Genomic DNA, 21,760 nt, shown 5'->3' on the forward strand with positions numbered 1-21,760 from the left:
CAGTTTCATCAATGTATGCCTTTGTATCTTTCATTATAGTTTTTACACTTTTTTGTTAATAGTTGAAGTTAGGCAGGAACGAAGCTTACTACTCTCTATACAGGTGTCTCAGTTATATATGTTCTATGACCACCTTGTCCCTGCTGCATGGTTTCTTTTTTCTTTTTTTTTTCCTCTAGCCATTATGGGAGGTAGAGGTAAGCTTTATGTACAACCCTTGTATCAGCTGTATTTGTATATAACATATTGGTTTATAGGGTACAGTAATTTCATGGAATATGTACACAACTAATTTTTATTTTTTATTTTTTTTATTTGTTATTAGTGGAACAAAAAGCAGATGCTCCATTAGGCTTAGGTGCTTTATTTATAGGGATGTCTGCTCTCTACAGCCTCTGCACAAACAAGGGTCCCTGATGCCTGTTTTACCTATATAGCCCTTTCCATAGGTCCTAATGGGTAATAATTTTTAGTGGCAAGGCAGTCTCCCTGTAATACCCCAGTAAATAGTTAATAGTACCCTTCTGCATTACTTAAAGGATTACTTTCTGTTATAATTTTTAAGCTAAACAACTAACATATTAAAATTAATAAACATTAATTAAAACCTACTTACCTATATTTTCTCCAAAACGAAGTTTCATAACGTTCTAAAAGTTATATCTTTTATTCGCTGATGATGTCACGTTATCCTGCCCACTATTTTCAGCACTGCATGTTCAAAATACTTAAACCAATAACTTTGTGTTTAAAGCGCCATTTTGAAACCTAGGTATTGTAAACGGATTGGTACAGAGCAAAGGATACCCACGGAGTGGGTTTGGAAAACAATTAAACTTGCAGACAAGATTTGTGATATACGGTAGAGATATGTTAATGAAATGCTATTGATAAAAAGCATATTTGGGGTAGTTAGTTAGTAACAGGCATAGAAAATATGTACTTACAGTGGCCCTTTAAAGACTTAAGGTTCCTATCCAGAGTGTAACTCCCCGGATAGGGGAATTTATTCAATTGTTGTCCGAATATACCCTATACTCCCTCCTATTGCTAGCTTAGTTTTATTGTTTTGCCAATATATACACTGTCTTCATTAATAAGCTATAAGTTTGCTAGAGAGGAGGCTATTTTTACTTACAGCGCTTGCTGGTAGCATAGTTATCTTTAATATTAATAGACAGTGGCTGTAACCAAAACTTTATGCCCATGTTTTTGCTATATTACTTAGAAAACACTTTGTTTATATTTTACCAAGAGTCCAAGAGTGGTCCTATGTATTTACTATGTATAAAGTGAGCCCTTCCAGGCCCCTCCTTCAATGCATACTAATGTTGAGGGCTCACAAGTGGCCATTAATTTCCTTATGGGAATTCAATCTTCATATGCATTGATAATAGCAACTAGGGGTTACATCTTACATCTATTAAACACCTATAAAACATAATTTAAAAAAGGGGAAAAAAAAGAGAATATAATAGTTAATGAGTGGTCATTTGTAACTACTTCTAGACACTAAGTCCCATCCTAATGCCTATACCTCTTGTTGTTGTTACTTACTATTATTGTTCATATTGTAATATGTGAATAACTTTGAATATGTGATCTGTTGTGTATGACATTTTCCTGTTTTGCACTCTCTGTGGAAATCTGTAAGTTTTATATTCTCAATAAAAATAAAATAATTAAAAAAAAAACTAATCCTTGTACGAATAGTCATCTGTCAATCAATTTGACAAAATGGCGAACGGGAAAGCTGCGCTTATCGTTGCAGCGGTAAATGGGTAAAAAAAAAATCTGCAAAATATATACATATAAAGGATTTCATGAATTAAACCCTTTTTAAAAGTCTATCCAATGCCCTGGGGCACTATTAGTAACAACACATGCAAAGTGTGTGCAAGTGACATTGCTTATGACACCACAGTGGACTGAGCATTCTCCTATATTAGTTCAGTTCTATGATAGTGGTATTCTAGCTTATGCAACACATGTGTGAGATGGAGGGGCCGATTCCCAAAATGTTGCTATGCTTAGTCTCGCTATAGTGCATATCATTTCTGTTAGTTTGCGATGGTGTTTGAGGATATCCTTATTTGGAAAGTGTAGGAGGGCTTGTTCTGGTGCAAAAGCTATCTCCCTAGAGAATAGCCTTCCCAAGAAGTTTGATGCTCCTTCCCATATGCCTCTAATGTTTGCACAATTCCACCACATATCTAGTAGATACGTGCCTTGTTCCCCACAACCTCTATAACATAGCTGGCTCCCCGATTTCTGATGCGTTATACAATTCCTTTTTTTGATAGTACACTATTGTTTTTTGGAAATATAAATTACACTTCTAGCATGTGTCCAAACACTGACAAAAAAATATATATATAGTTCCCATTTTGCTAAAGAACTTGTGATGTCAAAGCATTCACTTTGTTTGCCAGAGAAGTAAACTGCACTTTTGCTTACAATTAAATGTGGAGAAGAAAAGCTACTAATATAAAAAGCTGTGATTAAATAATCAAAATCAATATCCCTTAGATCATTATTATTTTAAAACAAGGCAGAATAAACACTTTGGGCATGTTAAATCATGTTGTATGCCGATGATGTGCTAGTATCCCTAGCCTCTCCTCAAACATTACCACATCTCGTGGTAGAAATTTATACTTTTGGAAAGTTTACCTACTTTCCCATAAATGCCCAAAAAACTGAACCCAAATTTTTTTCTATCGTGATTCAGATAGAGCATGCAATTTTAAGCAACTTTCTAATTTACTCCTATCAAATTCTTTTCATTCTCTTGGTATCTTTATTTGAAATGCAAGAATGTAAGTTTAGATGCCGGCCCATTTTTGGTGAACACATTGTGTTGTTCTTGCTGATTGGTGGGTAAAGTCACCTACCAATAAACAAGTGCTTTCCATGGTCTGAACCAAAAAATAGCTTAGATGCCTTTTTTTCAAATATAGAAAGCAAGAGAACGAAGAAAAATTGATAATAGGAGTAAATTAGAAAAGTTGTTTAAAATTGCATGCTCTATCTGAATCACAAAAGAAGACAAAAATGGGTTCAGTGCCCCTTTAAAGTTTCCTTGACTCCCTCTGCCTTCCTTAACCTGGGTAAAATATGCCCACACAAAATAAAACATTGTTCTCTTTAATATCTAGGGATAGAACTATTTAATAACCATTGTTTAATATTTGAACTAAACTATCAAAAATTACTAACCAATATCCAATCTACTCTAAAACAGTGGTCCACCAAAACCATATTGTGGTGGGGAGGAATTCAGGGAGTCAAAATGGCAATTCTTCCCAAAATCCTTTTTCTCCTTCAAGCAATTCCTCTCTTTCTTTCACCTAAATATATCCATAAACTTCAAGCGTGTATTAACACATATCTGGGGTACAACAAAACCAAGAATACAGAGCAAAACACTATATAGGACCCTTGATAAAGGGGGATTCGGCTCACCTAATGTCTTGTATTATAATGCCATCCCATTACAAAGAATCATAGACTGGCATACTAGTAGCACAACAAAAGTGTGGGTGGTTACGGATTCCTATATATTGAATACTCCACATGTGGGAGCTTTGTGTTGGGTACATAGGGACGCAAGACCAACAGTTGGCGATGTATAAACATACATTCAACAGGTGGGATAAATTAATTAGAAACACAAAGAGAATATCAATAACCCACTCACACCATTACCACCTGTTTTTTTTAAATAGCAAATTCTTGGGTGCTTCTCTGTCTAACTCAAACTCCTTACAATTTTGCGGAGAAATCAATACCAATAAAATTTATAGAAAATGGCAAACTCAAACCTCAAGCACTGAGACAAACTACAGAAGAATTATTTAGCTCAAGGATAAAATATGAACAGATACACCACACCATATAAACCAAACTTCCTTAGATCTCCAACAACGTTCGAAAGCATATGCCTAGATGAACGCCCTAAACTAGGTAATCTATCCCTAGCCGAACGCCTTCTCCTAAAATCACACACCAACACCTTACCCACTTATACAGTGAAATGAAATACTGAACTTAACAGACAAATTAGCTTAAAAGACTGGCAGACAATCTTTAGGCGTACTCATAGATCCTCAAATTCAGCACAAATTTTAGAACTGAACTATAAAATAAAAAAAATAAAAACACGTTATCCATTGGGGATTAAAGCTGAGAATATATCAATATCTGACTTTTAAGCCCAAAGAGAGAAACACGTATATGTATGTGTGCATATAGGGGGGTCATGTACTGGATATCCTTCAACTGTGGAATATCATGCATCCGTGTCCATTCATGGGGTGGTGTTGGTAAATGCAAGTTGGAGCATAAGCTCCTCCTATTCATCCTTAGGACTATCAGAAAACACAAGCACACATACATAGATTGTAGCATTCAATGTTCACTTGCTGGCTCCGCGTTGTGCTATGCATTAACATAAATATTTAAAGTCACAGAGAGAATGTTAATATAAAAGTCACAAGGAAAGTTAGTGTGCCCGTATCTAAAGACCGCTGCTCCATAACCCTGTCCGCCTGCTCTGATGAGGCGGACAGGAATCTCCCGAAATCAACCCAATCGAGTACGATCAGGTGTATTGACACCTCCCTGCTGGCGGCCCATTGGCCGCGAGTCTGCAGGGGGCAGCATTGTACCAGCAGCTCTTGTGAGCTGCTGGTGCAATGCTGAATACGGAGAGCGTATTGCTCTCTGCGCATTCAGTGATGTCTTGCAGACCTGATCCGCACTGTCGGATCAGGTCCGCAAGACATTTGATAAATAGGCCCCTTAGGCTTTACTCCTCTCACTTCTCACCGGGCAAAAGGCTCTAATAATTCTTACACTTGGTTAAGGGGACCGGGAAAGGCAATCCCTCCTACCCCTTATTATATCCTCCTTGTGATGATAATAGTCCAGCACAGCAGTGCAAACAATCTATGGTTAATAGTATCCATTTGTTGCCAGATAGGCAGACTCACCCCTTGCTGCTTCATGGCCGTATGATCCTGATCGTAAGAGCTGGCCGTGGGCGTTTTGCACTCTCACAGCTTTCCACAGCCTAGCGCAACTTCCGCTTTGCCTAACACTGCTGCTTCCATCCAGGTCGGCTCCTCTCTTAGTGTAACAGTTTCTCTTTGTTGGCGGCACAATCAATGGTGGTGACGTCTCAGGTGGTTAGCACAATCATTGGCTCTTGACTATGGACGTGGACGCCTGGAAGAAAACGGAGCCCCAGTGCTCCGTAATAAATAGTAGAAAAATGAAGAAAATCCAGGACAATGAAGTAAAAAAAAAATCAATACTTTTATTTAAAATGTTTTTAACATTTTGAATAAAAATATTGATTTTTTTTACTTCATTAAAGCTGGACTGTACTGGATTTTCTTCATTTTACTACTAAAAAATTTTAAGTCTCTGGTATTTAACCCCAGCCCGTCTTTAACTTGTTTACCCCCATAGTTCAAACCTATGTTGGAGAGACTGTGGATGCATAGGCAAAATGTTTGGTGGGAATGCAGTAGAATTAAAGGGCTAGTCAACCCCAAAAAATGTCTTACTGATACAGATAATGTTTCTAATTATTAATATAAGAAACTGTAGCCCAATTTTGATAAATGCATATTGTGCAAGTAAAAATGCTTATAAGTTGTCCCTCAGCAGTTTCAAAGCAGGTCCTATATGCATCGGATCGGTAGGCGCTGAAGAGAAGTACAGGTCCGACATGAAAGTGAGTGGTTATTTCTAGTTCCTGATTAAAAAGGCCTCCTGCAATAAAATTGTGCATTGCACATACGCGAAGCACAAGAGCGTGGAGAATTGAAAACTTACATTCACTGGCAGATGATGAAGACGGGGGCTGAAGAAATAGAGAGGGGGCAGGCGGCCATTTTAAAAACGGCTGAGGGACAACTTGTAAGTATTTTTACTTGCACAATATGCATTTATCAAAATTGGGCTACAGTTTGTTATAATAATAATTAGAAATGTTATCTGTATAAGTAAGAATTATTTTTGGGTTGACTTGCCCTTTAAGCCTTTGTGGGGGGAGGTGGGAAAATATTTATTTGGAGAAAATTACAGGCTCCAACCCACTCATCCCTTATTGAACGATAGTCCCCCAGGTACCTGTAAAATTAGACAAGAGTTATTTCAAATGGTCATTAATGGGGCCAAGTCCACTATCACAAGACATTGGAAGAAATCCCTAATTCCTTCTAAACAACTCTGGACATTAAAAATAGAAGTGGTAACTACATTAGAAGGATATGGTTTCTACAGGAAACAAAAAACTGATTTCTTCCACAACATTTATTGGGAACAAACAAAAACTCCATTGGCCAATAATGGTGTGATGTGATTCATGGGGTCTCCCATCCTCTCCTTCGATCTAATCTATCCTACTCCATCCAGTCAAGATACTTTTCAACCATCTCAAAATATAATATTCGACGCAGTGTGTACCATTTATCGCAGACTATGCTGAACTTGTTTTATTATGTTGTACCTTTTGTTATTTCTCTAACACAACAAAAAATGGAAACTGAGGTTTAATTTGCTTGCATGTTTATAATTATCTGTGATGCAACAGATAAGTCTATCTCTGTCATTGCGATTGATATCATTCCCTTTTATATTAATATGTCACTGGAAGTATTACATATCTGTCATATCAAATCAAACCTCAATAAAAAGTCCATTGCTTAAAAAAAAAAAAAAAAAAAAAAAAAAAAAAACAACTCATGTTGTACGGTAAAACATACTCTCAAAGTGGACCACATGCTAACAGCGAGTTTTAGCTGCTACCATGAAAACTGTTTTTAAAAACATCAAAATCAATATTCCTCTGTATAGTGTTGTATGATGCAAATGAGAATAATCACTTCTAGCATGTTAAGCCATGTAGTATGTTACATGATAAAATGTTAAAAAAAAAAAAGTTTACCCGAGATGTTGATGTGCTGGAATTGTCAGCTATTTATCCACGTTTAATTGAAAGCAAAAGAGCAGTTATTTCCCAGGCACATACTGAAGTTAATGCTATGACCTCACGTCATTTAGCAAAATGGGAACTAGATTTATTTTTGACAGTGTTTTGACAAGTACTGGAAGTGTAATTCCAAAAGAAAAACAAAAAATTGTATTGTATTTCCAAAAAAATCAAAAGTATACTTAAAAAAATAAAAGAATTGTATTTATAATTAACGATTTGTATTATAAAACAAAAATAGATTTGTATGTCAATTTATGTACAATGAGAGAATCACACACGCTTACCTGTTTGACAGCAATCTTATTCCATAGAATGACAGTAAAGAACAGACCAGTGATTTCACCCTTGGCTGCTAGTACTAGCTTTTCATTTGTATTCAGAATATAGATTTTTGCAACATATTGATTCATTTCTGATTCAATAAAAAAATGTATTTAATGTCCCTTTAAAAACCTAGATTGAAAGCTTTTGTCTAGAGTACAGACATTAGTGCAGAACACTGATTAGAGAAAAGTGTATGGTTGGCTACTAAATAATCCTCTTGACTTCTAAATCTGAAAAACCTGTCAACCATTCTATTAGATTTTTTAATTTTAATTCTTTTTTTTTTTTTTTTTTTGTTTAAAGACCATAATAGTCTAATCTAATGCGCTATAGTAAAGTGTGTTTACACAGAGTATAAGTGCTGCTTTGCTTTGTGGGTCCCGAGCGGAATCCGCCGCTGATCCAATCAGCAGCTCTTTTAATATACTTTTTTTATAGACTTTTATGGTCCTTTAAGAAGCTTCAAATATATTTCAGAAGCCACGTTCTAAGGAATTTTCAACCTATATAATTTGATTACTCAGGAGATGCAGTATACAAATGTTGTTCAAGCAGCATCAAATATCAAAATTTAACTATCACCTATTATAAAAACTTTGAATAACCTCAAATGATTGATGCTCCTTTGTTTTAACAATTACCAGACAGATCAGCAACTTGACTGAAAATGACCTGTAGCTAATATTTTGCCGATTACAAAAAGCAGAGCTACAGTTATCCTTGCAGAATAATGCACTCAGATCTTTTGGCCCTGGATGCAGATTAACCACAACAACAACAAAAATAATTCAAAGAATCACAGTATAAAGGTAAAATCAAAGGCTACCAATGACTGTATCCAGTTGCATTAGTATTGCTTCCATAAAAACAGCCTTGTTTCTTTAAGACTATGCTTACTTTTTGATATGTACAGTCTAGAGCTTCTATTTATAGACCAAAAAACAATTAGATATTCTGACAATGCTTGAAAGTATAAAGGCACCTGCAGCATTTTAAAACCACTATTACCATATAAAGTTATTTAGATCCTGGTTTCTCAACCTGTGGTACATGAACCCCTGAGAGTACCTGGGGCATTGGTAAGGGGTACTCTGTGGTTTGCACTTTTATTGTTTGTTGGCCTGATGCATCTAAGGTGATCATACAGTCTATTACAGAAATCAGTGTTTCTCAGTGCTACCCTCAAGTACCTGTCACACACAGGCCAGTCTGGGCTGGTCAGCTGCTCACTCCCTGTGACTGCCTCACCTGTATTCAGGTAGGGTATCCTTAGAATCCAGCCGGATAGCGACTGGTTAGGAGGTCTGAAGTTGGGAAATGCTAACATAAAAAGTGTGTCACTGGAAAAGTGCCAAGTAAAGCGTAGAGCACTGTGAAAAAGTGTCGCAGAGACGTGCCAGATAGTCACATTGAAATATCACAAGGAAAGTATGCCATGATGAAATGTGCCAGGTAAAATATTCTGTACCCAAGTATGCCACCATGAAATGAGCCTGATAAGCTTTGTATGTCATTAGATGCAGATATTTAGTAACATTATTACTTCCTTCATCAAGTTCCTTATTAAACAACTATATATGTGTGATGTGTGTGTTCTCTCTATAAGGTGCTTACTTTATTGTAACATTATCAATCATTTGCTGAATTTGCATTCAGTAAAAGTGGATTTTAAAATAAATTCCTGAAAACACAAAAATATACCAGATAACAGCTTGTTACATTCTGACTGTTATGCATAAACTCCTCTTATTTATTTTTTAAACTAATTGCTGTAGTTGGGAGTATTTAGGACAAAATTGTATGCCTATAAGGGGTACTTGCTGTAGAAAGGTTTAGAGATGTATACAAATGCCGATTACCTCTGCATTACATTCAGCAACTGACACACTGTTTAAATAAAAACATTAATTAAATAAAATGAACAGAATGATTGCTTCATAGAAGAGGAAACTAGGTTACTTTCTGCTCATGATGCTTTGTTTTCAATCACCATGGTAATCATAGAAATGATAATGCTGCAACCGATAAAGGATTTATAGATGCTAAAGAAAAAATCAAAAAAAATCTTATAATTAAGAGTTCCATAATCACCATAGAGTGTTAGCAAACTAGGTGGGTCACGATTACATGACTAATTGTAATATTGATTATTATAATATCTCATTTTACTTCTGTAACCTAACTTTAGCTATTTTGGATATTCCAAAATATATACACCCTTACATCTCAAACTTGCTCATCTAACAATTTGTTTCGCAGGGTGGCAGAATATCAGCAAAACATTTCAATTTGTAACCAGTTTGACAGCAGGCCAGTAAAATTAAGCTACATACAGAAAGAGAAGAGCTCTCAGGAATAAAAACCAGCTCAGTAACTTGCTCTATGGCAATTTAACACCTGGAAACAGACACTTTTAGTCCAATTGTGCTTTCAGAGAGAAGAACTTTGCTGAAGTATATCATCAGTATGATCCCTCCTAACAAGGTCAGTCCAGCAATGAAATACCAGGTAATACTGCTCTGAACAAGAAACATAGCAACCCCAGACAATTGTTTTGGCCTTGTAAAGCAGCTACTCCCAGGTGGTAACCAGGCCATAGAACAAGGCACAGTGCTCTTGTTCGTTCCTGGAAGATTGCTTCTCTTTTTATATGTATTGGTAAAATGGAGCGGTTTAATTAATCTTACAGTGCAAATATATATATATATATATATACACACATATACACACACGAATATATATACACACAAATGAATAGTATATATGCAAAACAACATCTTCACCTATGGGCATCTAGAATAGCTGTCTATGGGTGCTTTATATACTCACTTTGCCCCAGAATCACAGATCAAGTAAAAGTAGTGATAGCTAGTTCAAAAATTAAATAAAAGGTATAACTGTACATAACTACAACAGAGTCAGTGATCTGTGCAAATGTGCAATATGAATTATCCAACTTTAACAAAGGATTATTTTAAATGTAAACTAGATGAACACAAAGATTTTAAGAACTACATATAGATTTGAATTTTATTTAACAGTCAGCACACACGAATCCATTCAGATTATGTGAAATTGTTAACCAAATGTGAATTAAATAGTAAAATGGTAATTTGGTACAATTTATGAGGGAATTGCATTTAGCCTTTGCGCTGACAGGCGCTTATCACCACAACACATACTTGCATCTGTCAGGTTGTGAGCAACAAATGAATGGCAATACCAGGCCAGGGCTCCATAAGTAATTCGGGAGGGATGGGTGGCTCTTACTAAATGAATGTGAAGCCATTTGAAAGACTAAGAACACAATGTGCCCTTACAAAAGGCACGCTGTGTATTGTCAGTGGCACGCATTGTAAACACTAATGTAAATCACCCTGCATCAAGTGCAAACACTGGCATAATAATATAAGGGTAATATTTGGCAATATGTATTGAATGATCAACAAAGTAAAAATTACAAAATCGTATTTTTCCTATTAGAATTACGGGTTTTCTATTAAAACATGCTAGGAGCAGAGCTTAACCCATTAGGCTTCCAGAACGGTGTGCAACGCATTATTTGGCTTCTCATTCTAATAATCAAATACTTAAATTAAAATACAATATCTCTGTAGACTGCTACATATTGTGCGCTAAACAAATAATACGTCAATATACGCTGCCTCCTTACCGGGTATTCACTCACGGTTCCCAGCTGTGATGATACACGCAGCTGAAACAGACAAGATTTCGGAGCGGCACCGGTGACACTGCACGTGAACACGCACGGCCCAGTGACATAAACGCCACGCCTCCCCCAGCCAGTCAGGAGCTGAGCTGTAACCGAACCCTTCAAAAAAGCGCGCTCCCGACTGCCTACATCCTTCCTCGGCTCTGTTTGAGGAAGCAGAAAACCGAACCCTGATTGGACAGCACGTGGTGGTGCGTTAAGGGGCTGGGTTCTACGTCAAAAATGGGCGGAGCTGGGGTTATTAGAGGTCAAACCAAAGAATGTGTTCGTTTTTTAGGCATGAGTTTATATATTCCACGAGTACACGTGTTTCATTATTTATAGATGTAGCATAGCTGGATACACTGTTAATGGTCATACAAAAATATACACATATTAAGTTTTTGTCCAAACGCATAAAAGTGTTTGTATTCAATACACAGCCTGGTTGAATGGAATAAAAAATAGAACACATAAAATGTTTTAGAAGAAGTCCATAATGAGTGACAATCAGCTGCCAGTCCACATATTTCTATCAAGACGGGCTGTTATATCTTAATGAGGATTATGTTAGCCTTGGTGACACAATAGTCACAATTTTATTAAAGACAGGAGGCAAGTATTTTGCTTTACTTCCTTTACTTGAAATCTCCAGCAGTAAAGACATAAAAACATTGAAACAAAGTAAAAGCCCCTCAACCAATGGGGGGCACAGCAACCATAGTTATATATATATATATATATATATATATATATATATATATATATCAGCCAGTCCCCTTCCACTTCCTCTTTATTTACTGGATCCAAACGACATCCAGAACTGATGATGATAGAAACAGAACGCTTAACGGCACAACTGAACTGAGCGGGACCAGTGCCAACGATAGGATTCAGGAATCCGATACGAATTTGTATCCAAACCTCATGAAGAGAGACAGGTTACACTGAAAATGAAATGAGAAAACACTGCATAATATTCTGGTCATAATGAATGAATAAATCAAACAAGACAATAAGTTAAAGTCAAGAATATAATAATAATAAAAAAATAATGGGATGGGAAACCAAAGGGGGGGGGGCAAAATACTCGCCTCCTGTCTGTAATAAAATTGTGACTATTGTGTCACCAAGGCTAACATAATCCTCATTTTATTGCAAGACAGTGGGCTTCTATTTTGCTTTTTTAAAGCTATACATCTAATAGAGTCAGAGCTGCGTGGGATATAGGGTTAAAATAAAAAGTTCTAAATACAGAGTCTGATGACCAATCGGCGGCTGTCAGAAGGTCCTGGAGAGAGCAGACTAAAAGGAAATCTATAGAAGCTGATGCTCCCCTTAGTAAATGAGCCCCGAAAGACGATGGGACCAAAATCAAAGACATGATCCATTTGACCCATCTTGCTATAGTGGGAGCTGAGACTGGTTTGAAAGGATGAACATAAGAGATCAAGAGAGGTCCATTGTCCGAGGTAGCCATAGGAGCTGTTCGAGATAGGTACTCTTTGAGACATGCCGCTACACACAATTGAGGCTCCTCCTCCAAGTATGGATAGGAAATCTCAGAGGAAAAGGTTTTGGTGCCTCTATGAAAGGAAAAAAGAACCCCTTCAGGGGAAAATAGAAAACCATCTCTGTCCAGAGCCTGTACATCTGAGACTCTGCGAAAAGAAAGTAGACAGAGGAGAACAGCCAATTTGACTGATAACTGTTTAATAGAAAATGAGGATTCTGAGGCCAAGATCTGAAGAAGGAGAAAAGAAGGGAAACATCCCAGAGATATTTGTACCTGGTTTGTGGTTGAATCTTTAATCTGATTCCCCTCATAATGCAGCAAATGAGGTGGTGCTTACCTCACGGATAGTGAGCAGCCTAGATAGTTGATCTGTATACATTAATAGAGCAAAATGCTTTCCCTTGTTCAAAAATATGAGCAAGAAAGTTTGCTATCAGAGTAACAGGGGCAGAATAGGGATCGGAACATTCTGCCATACACCAGCGTAGCCATACTGACCAGGCTGCCAGGTAAGATCTTCTAGTTCCTGGGGCCCAAGAGTCCGTAGGAGCTCTCAAGCTGGGACCGAAAGGCCGGAGGAATCCCAGGAACCCCAGAAATCGTCCATGCCAGCAATTGGAGGCTGTTGCTGAGAATTAGGGGGTGAAGAGATCCCCGTGAGTCTGTGAGAAGGTCCCGCCAGAGAGGGAGGGCCAGGGGGGGAAGAACTGAAGAGTTCTAGTAGGTCTGGAAACCAAGCTTGGGACGGCCAATGAGGAGTGATCAGGATCAATTGAATCTGTAATCTCCGCATGTGGAGAATCACGCTGGGAATAATGGAAAAGGGGGGAAAGGCATAACTCCCTTTGGGAGGCCAGGTTTGGAGGAAGGCGTCCGAGGCTATTGCCCCTGGATCCGGGAGCTAACTGAAATAGGCTGGGAGTTGAGTGTTGGTCCTGGAGGTGAAAAGGTCCGGGATAAAGGGCCCCTGAGGGATTGAATACAGAGAAATACAGATTTGAGAAGGTGCCAGTCACTCACGTCTCCCCAATGGAGAGAAAACTAATCCGCTACAACGTTGGACTGGCCCGGTAAGTATTCCGCTATCACTGATATTCTGTGATCAAAGCAGAATTGGTAAAATTGTTTTGCCATGGAGGACAGGGTCTATGAGCTGGTGCCACCTAGGTGGTTGATGTATTGAACTGCTGATATGTTGTCCATGCAGAGAAGGACACAGCAATTCATCAAAGAATTTGTGAAGTAACGTATTGCATAAGAACCTGCAATGAGCTCCAAACAATTAATATGGAGGGAGGATTCTTCCAGAGTTCATTTCCCTCCTGTGGACTGGAAATTGCAAGATGCTCCCCAGCCTATAAGGCTGGCATCGGATTCTATTATAAAGTCTGGTAGGGACCCGAAAAAAGCCCTGCTATTCCATGCTTCCATATTGTGAAGCCACCATGACATTTCTTGTTTGACCTCTTGGGTCAGGGCAATGGATTGTGAAAAAGAGGGATTTAGAGCGAGATGAGAGTGTTTGAGTCTCTGCATGGCTCTGTAATAAAGCGGGCCGGGGAAAATTGCCTGGATTGAGGCTGAAAGAAGACCTATGATTCTGGCCAGAAGACAAAGAGAAATGTGTGATTTATTTAGGGTAGAACTGAGTTCTTTGCAAAAGATTTGTAACTTGGTTTGTGGGAGAGCTAGGGATGCTCGTAGAGAATCCCCTGAAAACCCCAGAAATTCCGTGGACTGGGAAGGAGAGGTATAAGACTTTTCTAAGTTTATTGCGAAACCTAGATTTTGTAGAACAGCGGCTGTGGTTGTTAGGTGTTGTAATAGGATGGATTTGTCCTGGGCTAGAATGAGAATATCGTCTAGATATATGATCAGGCAAATTCCTCTGGATCTGAGGAAGGCTGCAACCGGTCTCATGATCTTTTTGAAAAAGCAGGGTGCCGAACTGAGGTCAAAGGGAAGGCAGGTGAATTGCCAAGTTTGACCCTGCCATAGGAACTGAAGATAGTGGCGAAATGACTCATGCATTGGGACTGTTAGATAAGCATCCTTTAGGTCTAGGTCGGACCATCCAATCGCTCAATTGGAGAATGTCTCTGAGGAGATGGATGCCCTCCATCTTGAAATGTCTGTATATCAGAAATCGATTGAGTTCCTTCAAGTTTATGACCAGACGGGCACCTCCATCTTTCTTTTTGACTAGAAACATGTTGTTGAGGAACCCCTGAGACTGGGATTCCTCTACGGCACCCTTTTGCCATAACTCGTTTAGTTCTGAATCTATCAGATGCTGCATTTGTGGTAGAAATGGGATAGGGTTGAATTGGGGATTGGACAAATTCCAGATGGAAACCCTGTACCGTCTGAAGTACCCATGGGTCTGATGTAACTGCTGACCATGTTGAAATATAATGGGCAAGTCTGCCCCCTTACTTTTTGTTGAAAACAACAAGGGGTAAAGTGCTCACCTGGTTCAGGCCCTGCTGGGGGCATTTGCAGCTTTCGAGGGGCACCTCTATTTCTGAAGTTTCTACCTCTGGTGGGGAAGAGCGGTCTGATCTGAGGCGCTGTGTATGTTTGCCTGAAGGAATCTCTGAAGTTGGCATGGCTGGACAGGTGGTTCCTGAACCTGCCAGTCCTGGCAAAACACTTCGTTGGGCGTATAGGATCCTTCTGACATTGGATTGGGCCCTGTCATGAGTCGTGAAAGCCGAAACATAACGGCTAAGTTCCCTAATAAATGATTTACCGAATAACATCCCTTTCGCTGCAGAGCCTCCTTCTGAACGGGGGTTGAGGCGAGATAAAGCCGCCCTGCAGTGTTCTATGGATAGAGACACATTTATATTTCCCAGAAGACATATTGTCCTTTGTGCCCACTCTCTTATTTGTATGGGATCTAGTAACTAGTAACTAGAGAGGATAGAATAGCGTTGTCAGCTAATTGAAGTATTTGAGTCAGCGTTCCTACTAGGTCCAGGAGTTTATCCTGGGTGGACTTTAGTCATTTGCCAATGACCCTTCTAGGGTCTCTACCACTTCTGGTCAAGAAAGTGACTATATTAGGGTCAAACTCTGGGGTATGGGCTTCTTTGTCCGGGAGGATAGGACGGGGGCATTCAGCCCGTAGTTTATTCCTGGCCGAATTAGACAGGGGTTTGCGTAACCAGTATTGTAGAAATTTTGTAATATGTGGGGCAGGGGACCATTCAGAGGACCTAGGGTGCCTTTAAATTATCCGGATCAAACATGGGTTGTCCCAGGGGGTCTAGAATAGCATTATCTGTAACCTCTGAGTTCTCTGGTATAGGTATAACATCATTAGAGAGGCCGTGGTCTGACTCTTCGGAAAAATAGTCCTCTGGGTAATATTCTTTCATTCTCCCTTATTATTACCCCAGTGGTGGGGTTCAAGGCAGGCAAATTATCACTGGAAGAAGGGTTGCTCTCCAGAGGGTGTGTCTTTTTAGGTTTCTTTTTAGGTGATTAGTATCTAATTGATCTTTTAAAAAGTCTTGTAATATATTTTTTTTACCTGGGCTGGCATGTCACCCATAGCAGATGATATGGCTTTTGGAGTCTTTGTGTTAACCTGCAGCGGAGCTCGTTTGAGTACCACAATGTTTACCAACACTATTGAAATAATGTTATAATAAAACAGTAATATAAATAATTATAAGGTATTACAAATGTTATTTAACAAAGGATACGTTTCAGATTGGTATTTGTATTGATCCTTGTAATAAGGGCAGATCAGTATGTTTACAAAAGCGCAGGGATTATGACACGTCGGTCCTCAGCCGCGGCGGTCCTCAGCGGTGTTGAGGCTCCTCTTTATCCGATCTCCGCCGTACACTAAAAATTAAATATAAGGTACCGCATTAAAATTGGGGTACCTTGCATTCCTATTGGTTGAAATTTTGAAATCAGCCAATAGGATTAGAGCTACTGAAATCTTATTGACTGTTCAAATCAGGGGTAAGTCTTGTAGAGCGAGGCAGAGAAGGTCTTCTTCCAGGCTGCTCCATCATATTATATCTTCATCCGGAGCGGAGCGGTCTTCCCCAATGCGCGGATCCGTAGCAGTGGTCCTCAGCGGCAGTTCTCAGCGGCAGTCCTCAGCGGCGGCGGTCCTCAGCGGCATGTAGGCTCCTCTTTATCCGATCTCCGTCGTACACTTAAAATTGAATGGAAGGTACCACATTCAATTTGGGGTACCTTGCATTCCTATTGGCTGAAATTTTGAAATCAGCCAATAGGATTAGAGCTTCTGAAATCCTATTGGCTGTTCAAATCAGCCAATGAGATTTCAGAAGCTCTCATCCTATTGGCTGATTTCAAAATTTCAGTCTATAGGAATGGAGGTACCCCAATATAAATGGGGTACCTTGCATTCACTCTTCAGTGTGCGGCAGACGATCGCATGAAGAGGAGCCTCCACACCTCTGAGGACCTCCGCTGCTGAGGACCGTGGCTGAAGATCCGCGCATCGGGGAAGCCAGCTCCTCGCTTCCTTCGCTCTGGATGAAGATAGAAGATGATGGAGCCGCCTGGAAGAAGACCTCCGACAGACTTCAGGAAGGTGAGTACCTATTTGGGCCATAGTCTTCTTTTTTTGGGGGGTTAGATTAGGGTTTTTTGGGCTGTAAAAGAGCTGATTGCCCTTTTTATTTTGGGGGGGTTTACTGTTAGGGGGGACCTAATATTTTTTTACATGTAAAAGATGTTTAACTTAGGACAATGCCCTAAAAAAGACCCTTTTAAGGGCTATTGGTAGTTTAGTTTAGATTAGGGGGTGTTTTTATTTTTGGGGGACTTTTTTATTTTCATAGGGATACGGATTAATTTTTTTTATTTTTGATAATTTTGTTTATTTTTTCCTGTAATTTTAGACTTTTTTATTTTTTTTAATTTTAGATTCATTTTTTTGTAAATTAATGTTAGGATTTTTTATTTTAATTGTTACTTAGTGTTAGGTGTTATTTTCAGGGGGGGGTGTCGGTCAGGACTTGGGCCCACCGTACCCACTGGAAATGAAGATATCATTTGATAAGGACATCCAGAGAACAGTAATTCAGACCACGCAGCTATGAGTCTAGCACTATTCTCCTTTATTGAAAGACACACAACATGTCTTATAGGCAACAAATACAGCGTACAAGGTTAACTTGATGACACGTTATGACCGCGTCATTTTACACAGTGTTTGTCAGGAAAAGAACTAGCTCATAAACAATATTTCTATAGTCATAATAAGAAGTGCATCTAGGATGAAAACAAGGTTATGTGGGCATAGCAGTTTCCAGGCATTGTGCCAGGAACATCTGCAAAGTCAAAACTAGCTCTAACACACTAATAACAAATATGTATTTCTACAGAATTATTGCTATAACATTATTCAGACAAGATGGATGCCAAAGGCAAAATGGCAGCCAAGAACAAGATGACGCTAATCATGCTAACAATAATTCCTAACATACCACTCTTTTATTCTAATAGAATAACATAAAAAATAGAAAGGTGCAGAAAATTAGTAAAGCCGAATACTACGGTAACATGAATCTATGTGAGAATACTATAGAGAAAAGATATTCACATGTAGTGGTATAATTCTATAGGCTAATAGGGCACAATTTGTCACTGCACATAGGTGCGGCCTCTCCAATACTCTCCGTCTACCTCCCAGCATCCTCAAACTACTGGTCTATCTGCACAAAGACCCAACCAGCCCCCTATCTACCCCCAAACAATGCTGCATCTTTTATTTCTCCACCTGCATTGCTAGCACCCCCCAATATTTCCAACAGTTTCTTGCTCTGTACACTCTCCACAGTGAAGCATGACATGGGAACAGCACAAATGTCTCTAGGTGGCCTCTGATCACTTTAAGAACAGTCTTTGTCCTCTTAAAGCGCTCCACCTTCCTCAGACACATTGCTTTAATACAGTTCATTTGCAGTAGGGGTGCTTATCCAGTGTTCTTCCGCAGGTAGATGCTGGAAGTCTGATGGTTTGTTCATGGGGTAGACAAGGTAGCCAGTAGATCCCCATAGCAAGCAGACACTTGAGTCAGAAGGAGTTTAAGAAGGAAACAAAACAGCACAAGATGAGTACACACCCCGATACAATTACAATTATGTCCAAATAAAACTTCTTTCATCTTTTTTTGTAAGCATCACAATTCCTTTAGCTTAACTTATCCTATGTCCTTTAAAACCAAGAAAAACATTGTTGATATATAATACAAACTAAATACATTGATACTTTTACAGAGAATAACTCACAGCTTCTCTTATACAATTTAAATTAATACTAAGCAAGTGAAAACTGCTAGACTTCAGCAAGAGGCTGAATGGCTATGCTAAGTAGCTTATGCTAAGGCCTGCCCTGCAACAAAAATGAAAAATAAAACAGTCATTAAAAATATTTTCTTAACAAAAATGAATCTCTTCACACTGTCACTTAGAACTACTAAAAATAAAAGAACCTAGTGTTGCTTTATTCTGCAAAGCTAATATCTGTAATGTTTATAATTCTCCAACTATGATCTTAATAGTCATCAATCTCGTCTGATATAAAGACTACTAGAATACTAATTATTTTATGCATCCTAAATTCTCTCGCACTCCTGTATGAGGAAAGAATACAATCATAACATCTTTGAAAGCTACAAAATCTTTTAAAGGTAAACACATCTTTATGGTAAGATAATTCCTTCCATTGACAAACATCTGGAATTACGAAATTCAAATTGCAGATACCATACCAATTAATAAAAGGGAAAAATACATTTGCTTTCATAACAAAGCTCCAATAAGAGCCATGGTAGGTAGACAATATACCACCAATATAACTATAATTATGCTACTCCCTAAACAAATATCTCTTTGTATGATTAATATAAATTTCTATCTGAGACGTGTCCTCACTATGTTCCATAGGGTGAAGGGTCTAAAATATCAGCAGCATCTTTAAACTTTAGAGGTGCAAACATATTTTCTATACTCAGTGGGACATTCAATAGGTTATAATACTGCAAGGTTTAGAGTTTTACTTATCTAGAGGGTTATTTTGTTTAAGCACATAAACTACAATGTTGTACTAATACAAATAAGGCATGCTTCTCTGCAGACAAAACTATATGACTTCTTATAACTAATATGATCAACCAAAAGTAACACAAATACAAGAGCATACAAAACAAGAAATATAAGTAAACAAGTTAAAACAATACTCCCCTAATTTAATTGGTTGACTCTGTAACAGCGTAACAGGTCCTCAATATCAACCGGCAAGGCACAGTCCAGAGAAGGATAGTCTTTATGTTCTGAAGACACACGTCATAGGAAACAGTCATAGATTATCCAGAGTCCAGTTCTGGGGCTGGTACCAGCATGCAATGCAAAGAATGGATCCAAAGATAGTACAGCAACTTTTACTGCAGTATGGTGGTTAAAACAAGCTTGACAAAAGGTATTTTATCGTCATTATTTCTATCTTTAAAAGGTTTACTTGCATTCAATCTTCAATCTTTTGGAGAGTGCACTTATGGAAGTTTATCTGTACAGATTTTACCTAAATATGAAAAACTCAAAAATAATTCAGTTAGTGTCTTTAATCTCTGGATACAGCTTCATGATCAAATCCTGCAAATACAAATATTATGTTAAGAACAAAATAGAAAAATAAAAACATTTTAGGTTCACTTTCTTACTTAAAATAATAATCACTCAAATCACAGAAAGATACTCAGCAATACTCATCAATATTTCCCCCTTGTTTGCGTGAAACATCCCATGTGTCACAAAAACACAAGATAACACGAAACTAAAAGACAAATCATGACTCCACTCATGTATTATACTATGCTTAACATCAGGCAAAATAAAATACACCTCAATATTCAATATGCCATTCATACAGCACGCTTCCACATGCAGTCACGAAAGAGAAAAACATAACAATCTCTTAGAAAACATTTAAAATCAATTGTCCATTCCATAAAACAAAACATTAACAGCCGACACAAACTTTAAACAACCACAATTAACCTGAAATTCAACACATATACTTACATTCACTGAAATACAGCACAAATTCTACCATGCACAATACTATGAGATCATACTAATGACGCAATCACTGCAGATGATCAATAAACTCCAGTTGCATATTTACAAATAAAATCCTGAACCATAAATTTACAAAGGAAGACACAAACACCTAAGTACCCTATTTGGGGAAAGATCAGATAATAATGGTACCACCACTGTCCTATTTAGCTCCTGCTCGCATGCACAGTGCAAATCCGCTGTTAAATAAATCATGTGTGGCAAAAATAATTTGTGAAAAGCTCTGGAATCCAATCTATACTTTTACATAACCAAAATTTTAATAAAAACACAATTATTTGATTTATCTTTTTTATAATTTGCTATTCACCATTTTGCAGCTCTCTAGCTAAATATAACAATTGCATACAACAAAAAATGAGCTTTCTACTAAAGAATAATAATAATAATAATAATTTACACAAATAGATTAAAAGGACAGTTTGTCTAAAAAAATTCCCCTTTAACTTTTTCTCAATGATCCACTGTCCTCACTTATAATAAAAATGTATACTGACATCCATTGGATAGCCTAAGCAAACACAGCCAGCATAAAAAACACACTCACAGTGGGGTGCAGGCTAGTTAAAGGGACATTTTACCCAAATTAAAAAATATCTGTAACTGAAACTGCTGACTTAGTTAAATATACTAGTGTTAATCTTACAGTAAACCTCATTTTCTCTCTCTGTAAATATGTCTTTAAAATCTCAGATTTTATATCAGTTTGCCTGTATCCCTTTAAATATTTTCTCTTCTTCTTTTCCCTTCTTTTTTCGCTAGTCTCACAGATCGCAACACCAAGATTGCAGGCAATTTATCAGTTCAGTTTACATTACAGAGAGAATTAAGTTACACTGCGTAAATGCACTATGTAAAATGTCTGCTATCTAAACGGCAGATTTAAAAAGAATATATACAAGGCAAGGTCTCAAAAAATATATTTTGCAAACTGCTAATACAGTGTTATTGCTGCTCATGAACTCCTTTCACATGAGTGAACTGGTCCTTTAAGTAATAAAATGACAATTTTCCATTGCTCTGTCTAAGCCCTAAGCTCCGGTTTTACAGACACATATAAGATACGG

The 21,760-nt window shown here is 38.0% G+C and overlaps 1 protein-coding gene across 1 annotated transcript in view; it reads right to left on the reverse strand.

Moving 5' to 3' along the window:
* Positions 1-11,099, reverse strand: part of ACSL3 (acyl-CoA synthetase long chain family member 3) — a 488,476-nt gene extending 477,377 nt beyond the window's left edge. Inside the window, exon 1 of the mRNA XM_053709959.1 lies at positions 11,004-11,099. The gene's annotated coding sequence lies outside the window, so the exon portion shown is untranslated. The remainder of the gene's footprint in view (positions 1-11,003) is intronic.
* Between the last annotated feature and the right edge of the window lie 10,661 nt (positions 11,100-21,760).

The sequence above is a fragment of the Bombina bombina genome, chromosome 4 (assembly GCF_027579735.1).
Source record: "Bombina bombina isolate aBomBom1 chromosome 4, aBomBom1.pri, whole genome shotgun sequence".
NCBI classification, from domain to species: domain Eukaryota; kingdom Metazoa; phylum Chordata; class Amphibia; order Anura; family Bombinatoridae; genus Bombina; species Bombina bombina.